This window comes from Octopus sinensis, linkage group LG8 (assembly GCF_006345805.1).
Source record: "Octopus sinensis linkage group LG8, ASM634580v1, whole genome shotgun sequence".
Lineage (NCBI taxonomy): Eukaryota > Metazoa > Mollusca > Cephalopoda > Octopoda > Octopodidae > Octopus > Octopus sinensis.
In genome coordinates this window covers 690,922-700,557 of record NC_043004.1, presented here as the reverse complement: position 1 = coordinate 700,557, position 9,636 = coordinate 690,922, and the positions used below count along the sequence as shown (strand labels likewise).

General features: G+C 36.9%; 1 long non-coding RNA gene across 1 annotated transcript in view; it reads left to right on the top strand.

Moving 5' to 3' along the window:
• Positions 1-619, top strand: part of LOC118764476 — an 18,945-nt gene extending 18,326 nt beyond the window's left edge. The window contains exon 3 of the long non-coding RNA XR_005000282.1: positions 368-619. This is a non-coding gene — a long non-coding RNA (uncharacterized LOC118764476). The remainder of the gene's footprint in view (positions 1-367) is intronic.
• Positions 620-9,636: the final 9,017 nt, after the last annotated feature.

The following is a 9,636-nucleotide window of genomic DNA, read 5'->3' as shown; positions in this document are numbered from 1 at the left end:
AATAAAAGTTTGTTTTAAACCTTGGGATTACATAGAGAGTATTTTGCGTAGGATATGAGCAGTTCCCATGAGCACTATCTTTTGAATTTCTGCCATTTTGGGGTTTCCTGGTATCTGAGTTAGGTAGCAATTAGTCCCTTTCGCTATCATTCCCAGGGCACCTATGACAACTATTATTATTATTATTATTATTATTATTATTATTATTATTATTATTATTATTATTATTATTGAGTGAGAGAGCAGTTCATGCCATCAAAGTGACATTGGGGTAAAATATATTATTATTATTATTATTATTATTATTATTATTATTATTATTATTATTATTATTATCATTATAATTATTATTATTATTATTATTCAGGCGGCGAACTGGCAGAATCGATAGCGCACCGGTCGAAGTGCTTAGCGTTATTTTGCCTACCACTACGTTCTGACTTCAAATTCCGCGGCGTCGACTTTGCCTTTCATCCTTTCGGGGTCGATGAAATAAGTATCAGTTCAGCACTGGGGTCGATGTAACCGACTAGTTCCCTTCTTCGAAGTTTCAGGCATTGTGTCTTAAGTAGAAAGAATCATTATGATTATTATTATTATTATTATTATTATTATTATTATTATTTCGCCCGGCGTGCTAACGTTTCTGCCAGTTCACCGCCTTCGATTCCCGGAAAGGGTGTTGTATCGCTTTCTTCAGCAAAACACTTTATTTTACATTACTCCAGTCCACTCAACTGTAAAAGAATAACCCTGCAACGGACTGGCCCTCCCCCGTTCTGGCGAAATGTTGTGATCTCAGTCAAGGGTAACCGGCCTTCCGACTCCTACGACTCGAGACAGTACTTACGTTTCTGTTGCTATTTCTAAATGGTCAAGCGTCTATGCACAGGTTCCTTCGTTGGCTTCGAACGGTTATCTCTTTTATTGCTTTCACTTATTTCAGTTGTTGGACTGTGGCCATGCTGGGGCATCATCTCGAAGGGTTTATCCAAATAAATCGACCCCAGTACTCAATTTTTAAAGCCTGATATTTATTATATCGTTTATTATTGCCGAAAAGCTAAGTTACGAGGATATAAACAAACCAACACCGGCTGTCACTCGGTGTGAGGGACAAACATATATATACATATGATGGGCTTCTTTCAGTTTCCATCTACCAAATCCATTCACAAGGCTTTGGCCGGCCCGGGTCTATACTAGAAGACACTTGCTCAAGGTGCCAGGCAGTAGGACTGAACCCGGAACTATGTCATTGAGAAGCAAGCTTCTTACCATACAGCCACGCCTATATTTAGCATTATTTGTTCATCAATCTTTTCACTCGATTACTTCAACACAAAGATTGGCAGTCATGTTGCAAATGTGTAGGTACGTAAAGTTGAGAAGTTTGTGAAGAATCTTCAATTTTCATTTGAAGCGAGAGACAGTATTGAATTTCTTCATTAATTTCTCGTGGTTCAACGAACATAATGGAATGTCTGGAACAGGTTAGGACAGGAGCTGAATGAGAAGTGATAGCCTATCGAATGGGTCGGCTGCAATTTTTAATAATATACCGAGTAATTGTAACTAAACTATGTCTAGTCGATTGAGTATACTAGCAGAACTTTAGCGATTCTCTTTCATGAAATATGCATGGTTTAATGATATAGAGTGGTTCGGCTAGGAGAGATATGAAGAAGGAATCTAGAATTTGTCTGTTTCCCTATCGAATTTATATGATTGATTTCTGTCCTGCTTCTATAGACAGCTTCTTGCCGAACAGTTTTTCCTATACTAAAGAAATCATTGACTGTGTGTTACATACAATGTCAGCCATCATTATTAATATTACAATAGAATTGCCGTCTCTAGGCGCATGCGTAAATGAGACATCGACCAGTGATATTATCTAACTCCTTCAAAATCATTCTAGTTATGAAAAATAATAAATCCAATTGATCCTTAACATCATTTGGAATAATATATATATATATATATATATATGCACTCGTATATCGACTTTCATTTATTACGAGCATCGCGAATATAAAGGCGGTGCTCCAGCATGGCCGCAGTCAAATGACTGAAACAAGTAAAAGAACAAAAGAATAAAAGAATCACGTGCTGCAATAATCTTGAGGGAATAAAGGAGATGATAGTCTGGTTAAGAAAGTAGAGTATTGGTTTAGATATTTCGTATCTTGGTACTTCAATATCGCACCAATGTAAACAATTGTCTTTCAACTTTACGAAGTCCAACAATTAAGTACCAGTAATATTTTAGGGTTTATTCAAGGGACTTAAATGGAAAAAAGTTAGATTTGGGCATCTTACGGAAAAATTGTATTGAACCTGTTTTAGTCGTATATTTTTTTTTTGTTTACTTGTTTTAGTCATTGGACTGCGACCATACTGGAGCACTGCCTTGAAGGGTTTAGTCGAAGAAGGCGAGCCCAGTACAAGTCTGGTACTTGTTCTGTCAGACTTTTTTCTGAACCGCTAAGTTATAGAGACGCAAACAATCCAAAACCAGTTGTCAAGCAATGGTGTAGAAACAAACAAACAAAACATACACATAGACATGTATGCGATGGGCTTCCAGACAGTTTCCGTCTACTAAATTCATTCACAAAGCATTTATCGGCCCGGGATAAATGTAGAAGACACTTGCCCTAGGTGCGGCGCAGTGGGACTGAACACGAAACCAGGTGGCCGTAAACACACATCCACGCCAGCAAAAGTCAAAGGGAAATAAATTTAAAATGACTGCGCTACACACTAAATCATTTCTGGAAACTAAACTCTTATTCACTTTCTGATCTTGTTTTCAGAGACGTTGCGCAAAACAAGGCAACGTAATTATACCTTACAAAACTAAACTTACAATTGTTTCTTATAACAATATTTCAGTTTATTCATCGCTGGTGGGGACACTGTCTTTCGTTTTACAACCATAGCACACCACAATGTATATCAACAACCTATAAGTCAATAGTGTGTCCTGTCTGTGTTAGCAGAGCGATACAATCACGTTTAAGTTATAAGTGCATCTCTACAGATTTTCTATTGAATTTAGAGACAGTATTGAAAGTAACAACGTTTACATAGACTTATTTGTCGCATACGAAACGTCGTAATTTTCAGCGTTGGCTCTAAACTCTATCGAAATTCTGTAGAGATACACTTAAAAGTGATTTCCATTTGAATCTGTCTAACTTTAGTTCTCTCTTTCAGTCTATGATTATTCATATGAATATACTCCTATGAGTTGAAAATAAATTAAGGCTATAAATCAGTTTTTCAAGTGACGGAGAAATTGTTGAATTTCCCAGGTTTGTATATTTACCACGTAGGTTTACATAATATTATACCTGAAAGCGGCGAGCTGGCAGAATCATTAGAACGCCGGACGAAATGCTTAGCAGTATTTCCTCTGCCGTTACGTTCTGAGTTCAAATTCCGCCGAGGGCGACTTTGCCTTCCATCCTTTTGGGGTCGATAAGTTCAGTACCAGTGAAACACTGGTAACCGACTATCCCTCTCCTTTAAATTTCAGGCCTTGCGCCTACAGTAGAAAAGATTATATTATCATACCTTGACACTGTGTGAACTTAGATCCCCGTTGACAGGCCGCTGACATTAAATACAATCGTAAACACTAACAGCATGCAAATTTGTAGCAATGGTTCTCTTAATCTATTGGGTTTGATATCTATATGAATAGATTGGTTACTTGTTTCTATGGGATTGGACAAGTGATGCAAACACCTCTGATGAGACCCCAATAAGGATCGAAAATTGATTAAAGTTATTCAATATTTTTTCTTTCAATCTACGGAGAAACAGGTAGACTTTCTTAGTTTGTATGTTTACTATATAGATTTATACACCCTCACACACACGCTCGTGTGTGTGTGTTTGTCCCTACACTGCTTGACAAGTGGTGTTAGTTTGTTTATGTCCTTGTAACTTAGCGATTCATAATATGCGTCCGATATTATAAGTACCAAACTTGAAAAAATAAGAAGCAGGGTCGATTTGTTCGAATAAAGCCACCAATGCGGTGTTCCGCGTTGGCTGCAGTCGACTTCCTGGAACAATTAAAAGATAAAAGACAGTATTTGATAATTGTTGGTTTCTAAGTAAATTCGATATTTTGGTTTGAAAGAGACAGAAAATAAGACAAAGATCTTTCCACAATTGATCTGCTTTCTGTTTTTCTTTTCTTCTTTCTTTACGTCTTGAGGGCAACAAAATAAATTAAGACATTTAAAACACAGAACAGAACAGACTTCATTTAACACAAATATTGTTTGAAAAGTTTATTACTTTAACAGCTCAGAAGGGGCGGCAATATTAGACTCAAATATTACTTGGGTGTCAAATACAGCAAACAAGAACATGAACGTTTCGTTTCGTAATAACATATATCATAATAAGATGGCGACGGAAACAGTTCGCTCATGGTTGTGCGGTTAAAACACTTGCATTGCAACCACGTAGTTTCTGGTTCAGTCCCACTGAGCACACCTTAAGCTATATTCTCAGGCCGATCAATACCTTGTAAGTGAATTTAGAAATGGAAGCTGTGTGGAAACTCATCGTACATACGTATATGTGTGTGTGTGTGTCTTTGTGTCTGTGTTTGTCTCTTCTACACTGCTTGACAACTAGTGTTCGTTTGTTTATGTCCCCGTAACTTAACGGTTCACCAAAAGAGACGGATGTAAATAAGTACAAAACTTCAAAAATAAGCACTGATGTTGATTTGTTTGACTGAACCCTTGAAGGCGGTGCCCCAGCATGGCTGTAGTCCAATTTTTGAAACAAACTTAAATTAAAAGACAAGGGATAAAGGATAACACTCTAACACGCACTTCGAAACTCATTTCTTTTTTATTGCATCTTTTTTCAACTTGATCGTAACTGTATCAGGGATATAACCAGGTTCTAAACTGATCGGGTGCGAATACATAAACAAGAGATATTAGGACACCTATTAAGTAATCTCACATTTATTCTACCGTTTTGTTTTCTATTCAAAATAGATGTGTAAAGGCGTAGCTGTGTGGTAGGAAGTTTGCGTCGCAACCACATGGTTCTGGGTTCAACCCCACTGCGTGGCACTTTGGGCAAATATCTTCTACTATAGCCGCAAGCCCACCAAGGCCTAGTGGGTGGATTTGGTAAACGGAAACTGAAAGAAGCGTGGCATGTATATATATATATATATATATATATATATATATATATATATATATATATATATACATATACATACATACATACATACATACATACATACATACATACATACATACATACATACATATTCATACATTCATATGTGTGTGTGTGTGTGTGTGTGTCTTTGTGTCTGTGCTTGTCCACTTCACAACTGGTGTTGGTGTTTACGTCCCCCGTCACTTAGCATTTCGGTAAAAAGACAGATAGAATAAGTAATATGCTGTGAAAAATAATCACCGAGGTCGATACGTTCGACTAAAATTTCTTCCATGTGGTGCCCCATCATGGCCGAAGTCAAATAACTGACGCAAGTAAAAGATAAAACATAAAAGATAAACAGTGTGTAAGGAAGCGCATAATTGTTAATTTGAATTTAAAGATCAAAGTAAAAATCTTATATTTAAATCGAAACAATTAGAAAGGATATTTCGTAGTAAACCCATAAATCTGTATTGCATTTCAAATGAGAATATGATATAAAAAAAAGTACGTATTATTTTACGTATTAAACGTGAACTGAAAAGAAAAATGAAGTTTTATGAAAAATATATGCAGCAACTACAATAGCCTCTTTCGCCTAAAGTATTTTCTTGCAAAGATATCTTTTACATTATTATAATCCGCGTCAATAGTAACACAATAATCATACTCTTGTTCGATTGAGTTGGAGGTCAACCCAGGTTAATGGTTCCAGAAGCGTCCTCGTGCGTAGAGCCTATGAGATCCACCAGTGGTGGTACTGTGCCAGCTCATCTGTATCGCAAGTTGATTTATCGTTGGTTGGGGGCCTGCATGGGTTGGTTCTGGTGCTGGAGAGCCCAGTGTCTTCTGGTCGGTGTCGTAACAAGTTGATTGGTTCTTCTGGACGGGTTGCTGGCCCTCCGCAGAACTTCAGCAAATGAAGAGACAAACTAGCCCACATGAACTATCATCGTTCATTGTATCCTCGTTCATCACTGATCCGGGATAAAATGTTACGCCAATTGCGAACTGTGTTCCGCTTATCACGAATTGATCTGTAATAACACGGGTCGGTGACCAATAAATGATTCCATTGGAGTACAAAAGCGTGCTCCAGCGGCCATCCACAATGCTCGAGACAACTTGGAATCTCAAAAAGAATCCTATTTCCATCCTATATTCTTTTATTCATTTGTTAATGATTTATTTTACCCGTTGTTTGTTTGTTTGTTTCTTAACCAAACACTTGTGAAAAACTAGGACAGATGTACGAAGATAGTATTTTATTTGCTTAAGATGGCTAAAGCACCGTTCTTCTGATCTGAAGGTTATTGGTAAAGTTAAGAAAATGAAGTACGATGTAGACAAGTTATTGATGAATGGAACAAATGTCATTGATGATCCTGAATTCAAAAAAACATTGTTGGTGATTTGATGTGCAATTGCCTGTCTACGAGGGTTGGCTGAAAGGTCCAGATGCAGATCAAGACACTTTCATGGAATTTTGGCCAAATGAAGTTTATTTTTCAGTATAGTCCTCCTTGCAATCAACAGACTCTTCCAATCGGTGTGGTAGTGCTTAGACCCCATTGGTGAAGAAGCTTTCGTCTTATTAGTTAAAAAAGTCATCAACAGTAGATATAACGTCATCATCACTGCAATACTGGTTCCCGGCTAAGTGTTTTTTCATGTTAGGGAACAGATGATAGTCAGATGGGGCGAAATCAGGAAAATACGGAGGCTGATCAACCAGTTCAAAGCCACAGTCACGCACAGCAGCCATTGAAAGCAAGCACTTGTGTGCTGGGCCATTGTCCTCATGAAACAAAACCTCTTCGTACGAGTGTTTACTCTTTCTCTGTATGCATTTTCAGTCTGATTTCGGTTTGATTTTGGATCACATTTGAGCTTGAGATTGCCAAAACGTTTGCATTTGTTCACTTTATCAACATAGTCGTGTCGGTGCGTAGCCCATTTGTTAGTTTGTTACACTCAAGACCCTGATTTCAATTTCCGAGCAGAGTGATACGTTGTGTTCTTGAGCGAAACAGTTTGTGTCACGTTGCTCCAGGCCATTTAATTGTAAACGAGTAAACATGTGAACCAGGTAACCAGTCCTGTGAGCCGTTGACTTCAAAACAGTACTTACTTTCACTATCTGCCTGTGAAAGTAAGCGATTCCTTAACTTTTTCGGGCTCCCACCCCATTGGCACTCGGGCTACATTCCGAGCGCCCCACGCCCAACTTACCACCACAAACATAGACCTCTTTCTGAAGCAAATTCAAAGCCACTGCATTTCGCAAATAAAATTCAACCTGGTGAACCTATTATTTTGTTTGTCTTTAAACCAATCGTCCCCTTTTCACAACCTCGTTATCACCCCATTTTTCTTCAACTTTCCACTGCCCGTAGGGAGGTGGTAACTCACACTTTGGGGACCACTGGTCTAAAGCATCAAATTTGGAAGTTACATTTAAAAAGAATTTACCCAGATTTTTTGCTTGTATTATTTATCCATAGCAGAAATTACAGGCAATGAGAAGGATTCAATAATGAATTCTTTATGTGCATCAAATATTCCTTCTGAAATTTTATTCGGGTCTTTCTCTTTAACGGTTCTGTGTCACGCAATGAGACAAACGGGAGCGGTTCTTTGGACGCTGGCAATTTGGCACGGCTGACTGTTATTAAGCTTGTTTTGGTGACTGTACTGTTTGGCAGTAGAGGCAAATACGTGCACATCTGCGCAAAAATATACACATACAAACAGAAAGAGAAAAGAGAGACAGAGAGAGATGGAGGGAAAGAACATCTGCTGTCAAATAACTCAGCATCGAACTAGCAACGCCAAATACGTTGCGCCTAAACAGCTGTGCCAAAACGTCTCACACCTTCCAGAAAGTCATCAATATAGGCCGAAGGATTAACCAGTTCTAATTAGTTGATGAACAACGAATTATGGCTGGCGAGATTAAGAAAAGAACCGTACCCCTAAACAGCTTGTTGAGGCAAAGCATATACTAAGAACTTACGAATTCTTGCTTATGTTCTATCCTAGTGTTAAACGGTTGAGGCAACCTTTTTACAAACATGTAGTATAGTTACACACCTTCGCTAATAGGTCTGCTCAGTACGGAAAAACTAGGGCTAAATAATAGCATATGGAATGTTATCAAAGAGCCACAGGGTAAGATTTTTTTATTTTATTTATTTATTTATTTATTTTGTAGTGGGGTGTTATATTTTGTTTTGTTTTCCAAATAGGCACGGGCGTCGCTGTGTGGTAAGTAGTTCAATCCCACTGCGGGGCAGCTTGGGCCAGTATCTTCGACTATAGCCTCGGGCCGACCAAAATATTGTGAGTGGATTTGGTAGATGGAAACTGAAAGAAGCCCGTCGTATGTGTTTGTGTGTGCGTGTGCTTGTGATTTTGTGTTTGTGTCCCCACCACCACCACCACCACCATTACTTGACAACCGCTACTGGTGAGTTTATATCGTCTTAAATTAGCGCTTCGACAAGAGGAATCGATATAAAAAATAAGAACTTGTGTCTATTCATTCGACTAAAAAATTCTCTAAGGCGATGCCCCAGCATGACCAGAGTTTAATGACTGGAACAAGTAAAATATAAAATATAAAATATAAAATATAAAATGTAATACAAAATAATATAAAAATAATGTAATACGAAAATAATGTAAAAATAATATAATAATGTAAAATAATATAAGATGTAAAATAATATAATAAAGTAAAAATAATATAAAAATAATATAAAAATAATATAAAAATGATATAATATGAAAATAATGTAAAAATAATATAATAATGTAAAATAATATAAAATGTAAAATAATATAATAATGTAAAAATAATATAAAAATAATGTTATACAAAATAATATAAAAATAATGCAATACAAAATAATATAAAAATAATGTAATACAAAATAATATAAAAATATAAAATGTAAAATATAAAATATAAAATTTTTTAAGGCAATGCCCCAGCATGACCACAGTTTAATGACTGCAACAAGTAAAATATCAAAGGTGTAGTTACATTAGGACCACCTTTGTTCATAGATCAGCTCAATACGGCTAAACTAGAGCTAACAACATGGAGTACTATAAATTAACCTTAGAGTAGGGTTTTGTTTTGTTTCTGAGGCGGGGTTTGTTTTTCCAAATGAAAAAGGGAGGAAAACCCTCTAATATCGACAATTTATCTCAAGATAAGATTCAAATACAATGGGATTCAGTAACAGATAAATTGTATAGGTGGCTGTTACTCTATAAACTCAGCCTGTGTGGTTTAAACCTGAGATGAAATACACGGTGAGCAGTTGAAGCATTTCTTCTTCAAAAGTGGAGTCGGCAGCCATGATTCATTTACATAAAGTACATTGGATCTGGTTTCAAAATTTAAAGTAACTG